The following is a 15646-nucleotide window of genomic DNA, read 5'->3' as shown; positions in this document are numbered from 1 at the left end:
TACTTACAGTGATTTATGGGATTTAATGGTTGCCGGGCAGATTTTAAAGAAGTACCAAACTTAAGCACATAAAGAATTTTGGCAATACCGCGGTTGTCTCTTGAAAACAGATAAAATTGAAATTAAAATACTTCTGCGTAGGCAAAACCACTGGCAACAGCTGGACGGTGAAAAAATGTGGTATGTTATATTCTTTAAAACTAGTTAAGTTGTTTAAATTGAAGGAGGATTGTAGAATTTGAATATTTAAATAAAGTTTTCCTGTGCATTCGGTTTAGTTACCATTAAATTTCATATGTTATAAAAGATAATTTTGAAAGCAGGTCACCAAGAGCCGCTAGTACTATCTAACATTTTTTTAGTCTATCTGAAACGGATATTTTAATTTTTTTTAATTCTTTTTCAGATATTACCAGGAATATAAATATGCTTTTGTGTACCTGTTGGTTACAGTTATGACTGCAATGAGTACTTCCATATATTAAGCTCAAATTGATATTTTTTATCAGGTCAGTATATATATTTTTTATTTCTTTTTACGCTTGCATGTTCATATTTTATGTATTTTGTAATTTTGAAAGTTTTTTTTTAAATTTTAATTTGTGGATAACAGAAATAAAACTTTTAATGTATTCTTCGTCCTATAGAAATTTTTAATTCCCTTTTTACATCATTTCTTTTATTGTTTTAAACAGTGGTTTACTTTTTAAATACGATTCAACTTAGACTTTTGGCTTGCAACTATAAACAGTAAATTTGAACAGTTTCCCCTCTCGTTGAAAATGTGTCAGTTTTTCAGCAAAAACATGAATATTTCTGAGTGATTCATACGTTCCTCATAAATTAAGTTTTTGCTCACTTAAGTTTCGTCGAAGAACTGACTTGCCAGTGTGCCAAATATATATATAATACATTAATATAATACATAAATTACTATAACAATGTGTCTCACCTTGTAGCAATGTGTCTCACCTCTGCAAACAATAACGATTGGCTTTCAACAATTTTTTTTATTATATCTATTTAATATAACTATGAGTCTCTGCTGACCAACCTTTGTGATTAATTCGCTTTAAAGCTGTGTTTTCTTTTTTTTTTCTTTTTTTTTGTTAAAAGTTATCCTTTTNGTTCCTCATAAGTTAAGTTTTTGCTCACTTAAGTTTCGTCGAAGAACTGACTTGCCAGTGTGCCAAATATATATATAATACATTAATATAATACATAAATTACTATAACAATGTGTCTCACCTTGTAGTACCCTCTGGAAACAATAACGATTGGCTTTCAACAATTTTTTTTTATTAAATCTATTTAATATTACTATGAGTCTACACTGACCAACCTCTGTGATTAATTCGCATTAAAGCTGTTTTTTTTGTTTTTTTTATTAAAAGTTATCATTTTCCATTAAAATGAAGAACATTATATTTATTAAATATGTAATCATTATAATTTTAGGCAAAAACGTTTTGTTAAATTGCGTTAATCCTAACAAAACAATCAGAAAAGTTTGGAAAAGTAATTTCTAATAATAATTGCGTGACTCAATAATTAAAAATAAAGTTGAAAAATTTTTACTCCTTAAACGAGACTTTTATCAGTATAATATTTAAAACGATTTTATATATCTTAAATTGAATCTTTTATATTAAAAAAATGACTTTAAATGTTAAGCTTGGCATCTAATAACAATTATTTTCTCTCACTTTTCTCCCTTTTTTGATTATAATTGGACAATGAGCTTATGAAATAAAAAACTCGAGAGAGATAAATTAATTTTCTTCAACAGTGGATTCATAATCATCAATTAAAGCAAGCAATGCAAGAAAGAAATTCTCAGATAAACATTTAAAATTGCAATAAATTTCAAACAAATTCGAATTACAAAAACGCTATTGTTAAGTGCACGTCGATTACGATTTTTCAATGTAGATAGATGATTTCATAAATTTAATAGCGTTATCAAACCTACTTAAAAGTGTTCCTTTATTTTTACTCTACGATTTATATAATAGAGTTGTTATTCGAAACATAATGTACCAAGTTTAAAAATTCTTATAACTCATATCTCCCAAGATGGAAGAATTAAAAATTAAAGTATTACTTAAATATGAAAAAGTGATACAATTAATTCGTATTAATTTGCATCTATGAAAGTGATATTAAATTAAATCCAAAGTACACAAACTCATTCATTATATTCAATCAACCATTAGTTTAATAAAGCTGTAGTTCAAGACTTTAGTTTATATATGCAAATTATTTAGAAATATCTTTCAAGATAAATCTCTTTAAAAGCAATATATTAGGAAATAATTAAAAAAACTTATTTATTCACCCCCAGAATCAAATTGTGTCGCTATTTAAACACTCTATTTTGAAATTTTTCATTACACCGAGATGGATATGAAGCGAATATTCTTTCTGGAAAATGAGCCATCTGTTCGGCCATTTCTAAGATTTATACCGACGAATCTTTTACAGTTAATGAGAAAATCGCTTGATCCATCATTTGGTATGGATTTAATATGCATAGTTCCCCACTTTCTCACTTCTCACGGACAAAATTAATGGACGAAATTTCTAACAGCTATCCATCTTGCTTCTTCGAAATGTTTCTAACCCAATAAAATCGGAAAAATCTGAAAGAAGCAAAAATTGAAATTCTTCAGGCCACCCCACACCATACCATTTTCGTCTTCCGCCACCTTTTGATTATAGGATTTTGTTCCGTAATAGCCACCGAGGATAAATGAATCTGTGAAATTAAATCTCAGAAATTCCAAGTTATCCTTTCGGTTGGAATGAATTAATTCCGTTTGCTCGAATAATCTTTCGCTGGTGAGTGTGCGCATGCGCGAGCATCTATGTAGGTGCGTTCTTCGTGACAGTAGGGGTTAATGGATTGTCGTAATGAGCGCGGAAAATTTGAGAATCACGAATCCTTGATTGACGCGAATCTCAAGATTAATGAAGACCTGAAAATACATCAGATGTTTCAGTATTCATCTTAATATAATTATATATATATTTCATTAATTATCATAAATTAATTAACAATATCAAATTATATTCTCAACATGGTGTTAATTGATTCGATTAAGTTAAATGAATAATGCTATGATGTGTTCTCATCACTTACTTTCTCAATCTCCTGCCGGAAATTAATAACTAAATCGATCTGTACTATATTAATTTTGATATTAAACTTTTTGATTTTTTGAAAAAAATTATACTCTTTGAAAATGAAACAATTGAAACCTCTAATAGTTCTTTTTTCAGTCATTGGATCCTCGTGTACTAAATTGAAATCATTATGATTTTATTGTTTTTTTATTGATGTTATTGTTGTTGTTATTGTAATTCATTTACGTCGCACTAGAGCTGCACAATGGGCTATTGGCGAGGGTCTGGGAAACATCCCTGAGGATGATCCGAAGACATGCCATCCCAATTTTGATCCTCTGCTGGGGGGGATGGCACCCCCGCTTCAGTAGCCCAACGACCTGCACACGAAGTCGAGCACTTTACGGTAGCACAGTTTAACGAGGACCAATACCGCACACCCTCGGTCCCTATGCAGACTGATCCAAGTGGGTCACCCACCCGCACACTGACCGCAGCCAGTGATGATTGACTTCGGTGATCTGCTGGGAACCGTGTCTTAACGATCAGTCCACTGATGATATTTACAGTTGTTTAATTGCAAAATCAAGCATGCAGTTTCGAAACATAAAACACAAACAGTTTAAACAGGATAACTATGACCGTGAAACAAATATGTTTATTTTACATAGGGACATTCAAATAATTTTTCTTATGAATGAGACCAAAATTATTTTTTTAAAAAACATTTTTTTTCGTTTAAACTCTCTTTATATCAGCGGCATTTTCAGAATCTACACTATTTGCATGTCATTCTATAGTAAAACTGACAATACATTGCAAAATGTACTTTACTCTTACAGTAGAAAAAATGTATTGTTCCGAATTTATTCTGAAATGTAATATCTTTAATTAATTTGAAATAAATACAGTCTGAATCAAAGATTTTAAATATACATTTCGAAACCAATAGAAATCACTCAATTTAAACCTTATTTCTTGTGTAACAATAGCAAAAATTCAACAGAACAAAATGTGAAATTTTTAAGGTAAATGTCGTTGTAAAACATTTTCTCTACTGCATGGTGTATACACTTTTCATATACTTTTACATTAAATTAAATACATGAATTATTTTCAAACAGCCGAGTTTTTCAATTAGCTTTTATTGCTTATATTTTTACTCGTACATACTATATACTATATTTTCAATTTTTTACCAATTTTTTTAAGGTGAATATTATATATGATATCCCCTAATTGTCCGTACATTGTTGTAAGCATTTTTTTTTTCGTGAATGTTTACTAATTTGTGGATTATTTTTTTAAGTACTTATTTGAACTTATCTCATATACAAAACTATCAAGAAAGTTATAATATCCGCATAAATTTAATGGTGCACTTGCCAAATTTATTAGAACATTTCAATATTATGGCACGCCAATTTTTCATCGAAATATCAAAATTATTCTTTCAAATCTGCGTTGATACATGAGCCATTAGGCATTTGCAGGAGAAGAATTACATCTAAATTACGAAGTGTAATCCTCTCGAAATCACTTGCAAATCAAATGAGGCGGAGAATTACAGTTCATGCTAAATGAATCGTAAAGAAAGAAAATTGCTCAGAGTTAGAAACTTATTTGAGAAAAAGCTGACATTTCGGTTTCTTCTAACAATTGCAGTTTTCTTTGAAGAAAAAAAAACGTCTATTTCGTCAGTTGCGTTAAATGAGGCATTTTCGTATTTCGCTTCTATAATGGAATCATAAAATGATAAGAACGAATCAAATGCTTTGAAATATAAATCATTATAATCATAGTGTAAAATTCTATGCGGAATGAATGAAAATTTAATAAAAGTTTTTCATTCTTATTTTTCATAATATTTTAACTTTTTTTTAAATATTTATACATAATATTTCTTGGTAGCAAACACATGCGCGCCAAACACGCCACATAGGCGAGAAATGAAATAAACAGCGTTCTTATTAGGCGGAAAGAAAGAAAATCGAAGAATTGCTATATTATTTTGTACAAATATCAATAAGCAGCCCCCTAACAGAAATTATCCAAAACTTTTTTAATGAAAGTAGAATATTTGGTTTTAATTCTCTTTAAACAACGTGGGTATTCTTTGCTAACCTTCTGAGATTATATTTAAAGGATACCAAAAAAATGTAACACCACCGAAATTATTTCAAAAATTTAAATACGCGAAATAAACATTTTTCTTCACTTGCAAGGAGTTAAAATTTTACTGCAACTAATTCTTTCCTTCATCGAAGAACCGTTAAGATAAACTATTTAATTACACGAAAGCTAATTCGAAATTTAAGATAAGTGAGATGCTTTGATATTAACTATTAGAGAACGCGGCTGCAAAACAATATTAACAATAATAATTTCTCTGCTAATAGTTTTCACAAAATTTAATTAAGCTGCACAAAATAAGTCTTTAATCCTGACAAAGAATAACTTATAACCTAATGTTCGTATCCATAACATTTCATATCAGAATGTTTTCCTTACAATTCTCGAGAAATATGCAAAATCTTCATATTGTTTCATTTAAAAGGTTTTGAGTTACGACAGTGAGATGTACGCTTGATGATAGTCTCCTGAAAAAGCGGTGACGGCGGCAATAACTTTTTTAACATTTACGTTGCGGCGATGGCTCTTCTTCGCTCCCTCCCCCCCTGCTCTAAGAGCTTTCCTTGCGGAGCTAAGATTAATACGAAATGCAAAAATAAAACTTGTTTATATTCTTTAAAAAATAATGACCAATTGCAATCAATAAACATACCCACCATTATGAGTTATTTGTGTTTGCAGATATGAATATAATAAGATAATAATATTGGAAAGTCTCTAAATATTTTATTTTATAACCGTAGTTGAACAGCCGACCCAATTTTGAGTTTACGACGACNCCCCCCCCCTGTCTGCTCTAATAGCTTTCCTTGCAGAGCTAAAATTAATACGAAATGCAAAAATAAAACTTGTTTATATTCATTAAAAAATAATAACCAATTGCAATCAATAAACATACACACCATTATGACTTATTTGTGCTTGCAGACATGAATATAATAAAATAATAATATCGCAAAAGTTCTAAATATTTTATTTTATAACCGTAGTTGAACAGCCGACCCAATTTTGAGTTTACGACGACCAATGTTCAACGCCTTAGCCTTGTAATTTTGAATCCCATCCAGAAGACCAGCGAACTCCACGATCAAGTATTGAAATAAATTTTGCCTCCGTTGAGGAGTTTTTGATGGAACTAAACCGCATTTGCGTCACATGCAGAGGAATATCTCGAAAACCTCCCATGGTTAGCCTGATTGCAAGGTGATTCTTTCCCATGACCCATCTACCGCTGAGGACATTTTACGTCAGCATTGTGGTCGGTGCGCAACGGGTGCGGTATTTCATATCGACAAGTCATTGCTGGGATTCGAACCCGGTTCACCTCATTGGGAGACTAACACTCTATCCCCAGGCACTTAATGTCGCTATCTTGTAGAAATGTTGTTAAGACAAAATATTGTGGGCTATAATGCGTTAAAATTGAGATAAATAAATCACTGGACACGCTGCAATTATATTGGAAAACCTTGTGTAGAGAACGAGTTATGTTGTCTCTAGCTCACAGCAAATATTCCTGGAAAACGAGTTATCTCGTCCGATGCGATGGAAGAAAAACCATTAAATGGTTTCCTTAAAGCTTTTAAATGAGCGTTCTTAAATATTCAAATAAAAAATAAATTATGATGCATGCAGTTTATTAAAATGAATGTGTGTCTTTTACTTTAACTGGGAAATGTAAAGAAACCATAATTGAAATTCGCGATCACTTTATTTTCAAACAAAAGTTTTTTAAAAAAAATAGGTATTTTGTACTGAGGCATAAACTGCTTGAGCAACAGCTATTTTTAAGTACATTTACTTTCTCTCAAAGATACTTTTCGAACTTTATCCTTATTTACTCTCTTACCACAATCCCAAAAGACAACATATTACCCATTACTCAGCTTGGGTAATAGAATAAGCCCCATTACCCTTCTTTTTCCGCACTGCTATTCACCATGTGTGACGTAAATAACCCATTTTTGGCGATAAAAACACGAGTATTTCGGGGGAATCTCGCCGTAAATTTATCATCATTGATGACTGGAAAAGATATCGACTTGGGAAGAAGAAAACTTTGTCACTGTCCCTTCTATTACAAGATGAAAAACCGAAAAACCTAAGCCGCGTTTTGGAGAAAACAGTAAATCTGTTTCCTAACGATTGCGGGAAATGAAGGCTTGGAAAGTAAAAAATACAGATATTGCTTTCAACCGTATAAGTTGGTTTCCGATGAAACGTCGCCAGATTGTTCGATTTGGCTGTTGTTTCGGACAGAGAAACACCATTTTTCTTCGTCTGAACGTTTGTTTTTTAGATAATGGGTTTTTTGTGTTTGTTAGATACTTTTCAAATTGATCTTGGATTTATATCAAATGTAGTAGACGAAGCTTTATTTCAAAAATAGCTATTAAGCAAATATATATAGTATTTTACTTGAAATGCGTTTTCTATTTAGTTTATTTCTTCTGTTTTTACCCATATTGACACCCATAGCATAAAATGCCTACGTATTTATTGCTAATTGTTTTAAGATGTCTTCTTTATTTGGCAAATTAAAAGGACGATTAAAAACTATTACTAATACATACTTTGAATATACGCTTTTTTGAAAACTTGGCTTTTCTGATGTTGAAACTCAAGAATAAAATTAAAAAAAGAACGTCTTTCTTGTAATGACCTGCGCGTGAAGGAAATAAGCGTTCGCAAAATTAACATGACTTTTAAAAAAAATAACAGTGTCTTTCCAACTAACAGACACAATTCCTTCAAATTTTACCAGTCTGCCTGATAGTTTAACACAGCGTATATGCCTGCCTTTTATATACTTCTAGAAGCATTTATAAAAATAAAAGAAACTTTCGAAGAAAGAATTTTTTTCTCGTTGATTTGGCCTTATACATTATTAAACTTGAGACAAAGCAGTTTCTCACAAAAAAATAAGATTTGGTTTGCAGACAGCCCTGAAGTCCTGTAGAACAAAAACAATCTATATAGCCAACAAAGTTGTCAAATGCACAAAACAAAAATAATCATGTTTACAATAAAATTTATAAACAAATAAGAAATCTAGCATAAATAGAAGGCATAGACAAGAAAGAAGTATATTTTATGCTTTGGAATTATATTTTCTGATTCGGTGTTGCATTTAATTAACTTCGTATTCATTAGCATTTTAACTTATGTGTAGAAACTTAGTTCGATCTAATCCAGCCAATATCAAGGATATTAACGTGCCATTTTGTTTAAAAACAACCAGCTGGTGCTGAGGTTATATGTGAGGTGGTTGTATATCAGTGGTCTTTTTCTTCGCCAGTTGAGAGTACCACATGTAAATAAAATAAAAATTACGTAATGTATTAAAAATCGAAATTTGTGGGAAAAAATATATTTAATCGTATTGGAGGATCATAAACATCACCATATTGTTATTGATACCAATGTCGCTTAAATAATTTTGGTAATGGCTGATAAGTGATGATTTCGGCACTACTGGTATTGTAGTATTAGTTACTATATTAAGAGATGCAACACATAATGTAAATAATATGGGTACTGCGTTAATATGATTTTTGTGGTCTTTGAAAGAGACAAGGTCTGGTAGTAAATATTGATTGACACGAAGGCCACTAGAAATAGTATAAAGCCAAATAATTCTGAGTTTAGCTCATTTTTAATTTGAGAGGTTGAAGTAATCGTCTTTTTGGCAAATAGACGTATTTTCTTTTAATCGCTTTTTACATATTTGAAATCTGTTTTTAAAACATTTACTTCAGAAGTGGCATTTTGAAAGTTAATCTTAATTTTACGCACTTGTATTTAATTTAATTGCACATAAGAGTTTTTTTTTTGACATACTAGCTTTGATTTTAATGGAAACACAAAAAATTTCAATACAAATTTGTGAATACCGGCATGCCAACAACGGAAATTGCCGAAATGGTTAGTACAGTTCATTCCGTCTCTTTTATAGAAGAAGATTTTTATTTTGTATATCCTGAAGAGTATTTTGAAAATGCAAAAGGGCAATTACATATTAAAAAATTATAAACTCTAAAATGTAATGAGCTCAAATGTGATGTGCCAATGGTAAAAAGAGTTTAGTTTCGAAATCGTCATGTCTTCTTAGAATTTAAATATTTGATTTTAGTGCAATAAACAATTTCGATGAAGTTTAAAATAATTACCGAAAGTTAATTCTCTCTATGATAATTTCTTTTTTGGAAAATGAGACTTTTAATTAAAATAAATACATCATTATATTGAGTAGTCTAAATAAACGGAATTAATTTTTTCATTAATCTGCAATCTGGTTCCGTATTTACGCATAGTCTTTAAAAATACTTGAGTTTATTTCCATTGCTTTTGTTGTTAATGAACTCTTAAGCCTTTTCCTCTTTAGTTTAACTAAAATATCTTTATAATGTCTTTAATTTACATATTTTTCCTTCAAAAAGCCTAACTAATAACTAAGCGGAAAATAAACGGATAAATATGAACATCTAAAATCTTTATTCTAATTAAAAAAAACATTTAATGTATCTTTACAGTGTTTATCAAGTATCACCATTCGTTAATAACTACCAAATATATTCGCATATTCCTCTTTAGTTTAACTAAAGTATTTTTATAATGTCTTTAATTTGCATATTTTTGCCTTCAAAGCACCTAACTAATAACTAAACGGAAATTAAACTGGTAACTACGAACATCTAAAATCTTTATTCCAATGAAAGAACCGTTTAAATATTTTTACAGTGTTTATCAAGTATCACCACTCGTTAATAACTACCAAATATATTCGCTTACAATTACATAAATTCTCAACCTCATTTTACGTCTGCATGCTCTCGAATTTACTAATCTTGAAGTGGCAACAACGTACGAAGGCACTAAAATGAAGTCAAAAAGTATTCTAGAAAGTTCTCCTTATCATCATAAAACAGCTCATAACATTTCTTTCTAAACTGACTCCGCAAAGTTAGCGGTATTACAAGCTTAATGTGGCGTGAAATTTTCAGAAGCAGTTCCACATTTTCCATGACAACAGCCTGCAACACTCGGGCATTTAAATTTTGTGAAAGGTATGCGAGGAGGGGGGGAGATAACGAAAAGAACCATTTATTCCGTGGTTCGATCATTTATTCGAACTGAAGGAATTCGTGACCAGAACCATTTAAGTCATATTTTAGTTCGCTGAGTGAGCTGTAAAAGTCGAAATGAGATTTGATTCTTTTATTCCGAAATGTCAGAATCCACTGCTTTTCCTCCCTAAATGGGAACAATTTTTCAACGTATCATACATCGGTGGTCAATGACACGTAGAAATCAGAATTTTTTTGATCATTTAATTTACGAAGATTTGAAGAAAAATTTTTGTTTCTATTATTTTTTGCTTTTTTCTTTAGTGAAGTTTCATTATATTTAAATGTATATAAATAATGCAAAACACAGTTTTCCAACCCAATAAAAAGATTAAGGGATTAATCCTTTGTTATTAATCGATAAAGACTAATCCTTTATTAAGATTAATTTATAAAAAGAAAATCATTAATGCTGTTACAAATAATAAATTTGAAGACCTTTTTTAAGACCATTAAGAACTTAAGACCATTTTTTTTTCCAAAATTTGGTTAGGATTTTTCAAAATTTTACCTTCTGTAAACAATTGACCATAACCTTGAACTTCTGTGCCTCGGTAATCGAATTTATACATACTGTTCTTTGTACTGCGAATAAACTTGATGAGAAATGATTAGATGAAGGAACCTTTAACGCACAAACGAAAATAGCTTCCGGCATCAACTTCGCTTCTTAACCCTACGCGAACCCTTACTGTTGCCCCTATTTATGTTAATAAAGAACTCCTCACTAGTATATTTTTATATTTTTTAGCTATTAACATATGGCACCATTCAAAAATTATGAATTTGATGGGAAGTATACTCACCACGGCCTCTACAATACCTGAAAGATCATCGTGGCCTGTTACTTTACTGCAGTTCTTATTATTAAGCTCATGATTAACCCGTTCAGGACCATGAGCTCACGGTAACGCATATGTAACGAGCCTTTCTGACTCCAGTGGCACATGTTCACATGAACGTGATCTCAATTTGGTACTCTCGTATTACACCTCGTATTAGTGCGTAAACGTACTCTTCAGTAAGCATATTCTCAGAGACTGCGTGTCCGGATAATCTTCTTTCATCTTTCGTCGGTCTTGAATGGGTTAAAGTAATTTTTCCAGTTAGTGTAATTTTTAAATGCCAAGCATATACTTATAAGGGTCAAACATAACACTGAGGAAAGTTTTTTTTTCTGTTGCGTGAGATTTTTTTAACAGATCTTAGATACTTTTGTATCAATGATTTCGAATCTGTAATCAGTTTTTCGCAACAAACAACAGTTCTTTAAAATGCCATTTTTGTCTATTTTTTCTCAAAATATACAAGTTTAAAACTTAATGTGAAACAGGGGGTCGATACTTCTACGGAAACTTCTACGAGAGTTAGGTCATATCGTCAGGACAGAATTGTATAGAAATATATGCCAGTAAATGTCGTCATACGGCCCTAGGAGCCCTTTTCTTTGACAAACTATTTCTTTATGTGCTTCTAAACAGGTGGAGCCGGACATAGGAAAGTGCCCCTAGTGCAGTATGGCAACGTTTTCGGGCATGGATTTCTATGCAACTTTTATCCCGATGATGTTCCCTAACTCCCTAGAAATTTGTGGCACATTTAGGCAACCCTCTGTTCGATACAAAGTTTAAAACTTGTACATTTGGACAAAAAAATAGACTTAAAAAACATTTCAAGCTTTAAAAGCAAAACTAATATCAGATGTGAAATCCTCTAACCCGAATTAAATAGTATGGAGTTTGCTGTTCAATTTGTTGATAAAAGTTTAATTATATTTTACTGTGCAAAAACCATTTCAACACATTTTGATGTTTTTCAAACAACTTCCTTAAGTTTTAGAACATTTTTAAGCCAGTATATTCATATTATTTAAAATTTGCCACTGAAGCTTTAAGCTTTTTTTTAGTGGATAAGAAATTAATTTTAGCTACCTTTATATTTATTCTTAAATATTTTAATTTAAACATTTTTTTTCTGCTTATAAACTTCAATGATCCATTCTCGATTTTATCCACTTGGTGATCTGTTTTGAAAATATTTTTGATGAAAGTGAAATTTTCGAGAAAACACAGGGGAATGTCTTTTAAAAGAAACTCCGTTAAGAGCACTACAGTTAGAAATCTTTATACAGCGAACATAAAAAGTTCAAAAGTTTATACAGTGAACTTTAAAAAAATTTTGTATACATTTATTTTATTGCGAAAATGAAATTTTTGATTCGTGTACAAAAGGCTTACAAGTTGTTGTTTTTTTCTTTTTTTTTGTTAAAAAAAAAGCAAAAATTATAATTTGTATTTGCTAAGCTTTTCATAACAATTTATGAGATTTTAGTGTCTTGTATAAAAAGCTGAACCAAAGGTTTTTTTCGAAGATCGAAAGTTAGAGGGGGGAACAAAAGAATAAAAATAGATCAACGGTATTTCAAAGAAATTCCAATATCAAAACACGCTGCCAAACATCCCTCGGGTCACGTTCGCAACAAATGAACAAGAACAGGAAAAAAAGGGAATAAAAAGAAGGAAGAATATATCTGGGTTCGAATTTTGTTTGATTCTGGAAGCTGCCGTTTTCAGAAGATGTGATAAAACAAAGATAAGAAGAAAATCGGTGTAATATTGCGAGAGAGGCAAACTTGTCCCATTTCTTGATGGAATAATCTGATAAACTTCAAAACCGTACGTAGTTGGTGTGTAGTGATTCTATTCAATAACCAGTTCTTTTTAAAGTAAAAAAAAACAAGCTTTTAATCTAATAATTGGATTTTTAAACACTTAGTAGCTATTTGCTAAGGAAAATATAAAAACCGCAGAAGTGCCATATACTTAAGGCAAAACTACTTTAAAACAATATGTACCATCTTGTAATGAAGAATTATTCTGGGCTTTCAAACGTGCACTTATCCTAAATATTTTAAAATTTACTAACCTTTTTTTTACATAAAATTGCCAGTTTGGGGAGATTTTCCCATTTCCAAGAAAATTATCTAAATTAATGAATATTTTCAATTTTTGAAAATTTTTATCAATTAGTGTTGGGGTAGCTATTTGATTGATTCCTTTCAAAAATCCGGATTTTTCCATTTAAAATTATATAGTTTTTAATGGTAAAATTCAAAATTTGTAAATTAAAAGTTTTTTATTTTTAAACAACAACAGCATTACAAACTTATAAAATTAAATAAATTAATAATTAAAAATTATTTTCACCTGGAATTCCTTTTGGATAAACAAATTTTATAATTGTGTTCAAAATCACTTTCTATTAGCTTAAAAACTCTTCTGAGTTATAGTGAAATATACAAAAAGTAATTAACAGAAATTATTTTTTTAACACAAATTACTTAAACTTTCATTCAATGAACTGACTACTTTATTTGGACCATGTCTTCAAGATTAAAGCTGATCCCACATTTTGAATTTCTAGAATCAAATCAGCCGAATAAAATGCATGTTTATTCAGCAAAAGTGTCTTTTTTGTCTGATTTCGTAACTTAAAATATCGTCTGCACTACTTAATTAGCATATTTGAGGTCAACCTCTCGAATCATAAAATTGAGTCCCAGACGTGGAGATCCGATCTTTAGATCAAAAGTTATTCAGTGTGTTTCCCTTTTTTATGTTGCACCCAGTACATCTAGGTATGCAAAACTTAACTTTAGGAGGTATTAAAGTATATTTAACAAAAATAAGTAGACAATACTTAATCATTTTTATTTCAAAAAAATATTTGATAATTCCTTTCTGTCTTTACTTTGAGTGTTCAGGCAAATGTGTACTTTAAATACTTTACTAACAAAATTCTTCTTAAAAAAGAAATAAAAAAAACTGAACAAGCTTTTAAGGAAGCTTTTTTTCTAATGTTTTACTTATAAGGCAGAATGTTTACAACACATATCTTACTTATTCGAATAAAAATAAGAAGTACCAAAAAAAAAAACGCAAGAAACAAAGCATTTTTTGGCGCAGAACAAACGTATTGCGTTTTGAAATCCACTCTATTCTAAGGGATTATTTCACTTTTGTTTTGGTTCAGCAGTCCTTGATCCTTACTTTTCGTTTACCAGAAGAAAAGATGGGGGGGAAAATAAGAAAAATCTGTCTTGAATAGCTGTCTTTAAATACCGGATATGAATTTCTGTCCTCTGCGAAGAAAGGGATTTTGGCAATAAAGTGTGGTTTCCGGCGATGGAAAATGATGTTTGCTTTTCCCTATTTCCCTTTTTTCATTATTTCCTTTCGAATTCGAAAGAAAAACATTAATACATTTTATCCCAATATCCGAAACAAAATGAGTCTTCTAATATTTTTTTCGACTATGTTATTGCTTTTAAAATATAGCTTAATGAGCTTCAGTTTTCTTTTCTTCTCCCTTTTTAGCCGGATGTTAACTAAACGTAAAGTATAAATCTAATGTGTTATTTGTAAAACATCAATAATAATGGAAAACGTATTAGGAGATGAAATACTCGTCAAATCATAATGTTTGTAAATGGATATGATTTCTCAAAAATAAAATTTGTTTTAAGTTGAACATTACTTTTTAGCTATCATCTGTCAAAACATTTTTACTTTCTGTTTTAAATGGGATTATATTAAGATAGATGGAGTTTTAATGTTAAATAAAACATCAGTGGTTTCATGTATAATTTTGAGTGCATGACCAGTCATGTATGATCGATCTCATCTTTACTCGCAGGACAAAAAATCCCTTGAATTTCCACCACGACTTTGTTCACGCCTATGGAATCAATCGTATCTGCCAGTACCTTATAGTAAAGAGAAGGCATCAACATGGGTTACCATAAACAAGAAAAGTAAACCTTTAGTAGTAGTCCAAACGCAATGACATCTTTCATATTTACCACCACTACACAGCTTAATAGACCGACCGCAGTGATATCTTTCTTATTTTTCATCTACTGCGCAGTTTATGTTCGTTACGTTGGACTGCTAAATTGATCAATGATGAGGCCTCTTTCTTCTAGGAGGTGTTGCTTCTGCGTACCCTAACAGCTGTTGCTATGTACTAGAAATGGTATGAGCATTTTCACAACCGTGTACGCAGTAATGTTGTTAACCACCCAGAGCAGTCTTCTTGGAACTTCATTTCTTTTATAATGATATACTGGATTACATGATCAAAACATTTGAGAATTTTTGCTCTACACTCCTCATCTCTTTCCTCCTTTTTTCTTGCAAGAAATAATATTTTGTGACACACACACACACACACACACATATATATATATATATATATCTTTA

At 30.6% G+C, this 15646-nt stretch overlaps 1 protein-coding gene across 2 annotated transcripts in view; it reads left to right on the top strand.

Annotated features, from left to right (window-relative positions):
• Window positions 1-15646, top strand: part of LOC107456846 (sodium/potassium-transporting ATPase subunit beta-1-like) — a 93473-nt gene that overhangs the window by 57528 nt on the left and 20299 nt on the right. For both annotated transcript variants that reach the window (XM_016074811.3, XM_071179028.1), the window contains exon 2: window positions 407-509. The gene's annotated coding sequence lies outside the window, so the exon portion shown is untranslated. The remainder of the gene's footprint in view (window positions 1-406; window positions 510-15646) is intronic.

Source organism: Parasteatoda tepidariorum, chromosome 3, assembly GCF_043381705.1.
Source record: "Parasteatoda tepidariorum isolate YZ-2023 chromosome 3, CAS_Ptep_4.0, whole genome shotgun sequence".
Taxonomy (NCBI): domain Eukaryota; kingdom Metazoa; phylum Arthropoda; class Arachnida; order Araneae; family Theridiidae; genus Parasteatoda; species Parasteatoda tepidariorum.
The sequence above is the reverse complement of the archived record's forward strand: the minus strand, read 5'-3'. Positions and strand labels throughout refer to the sequence as shown.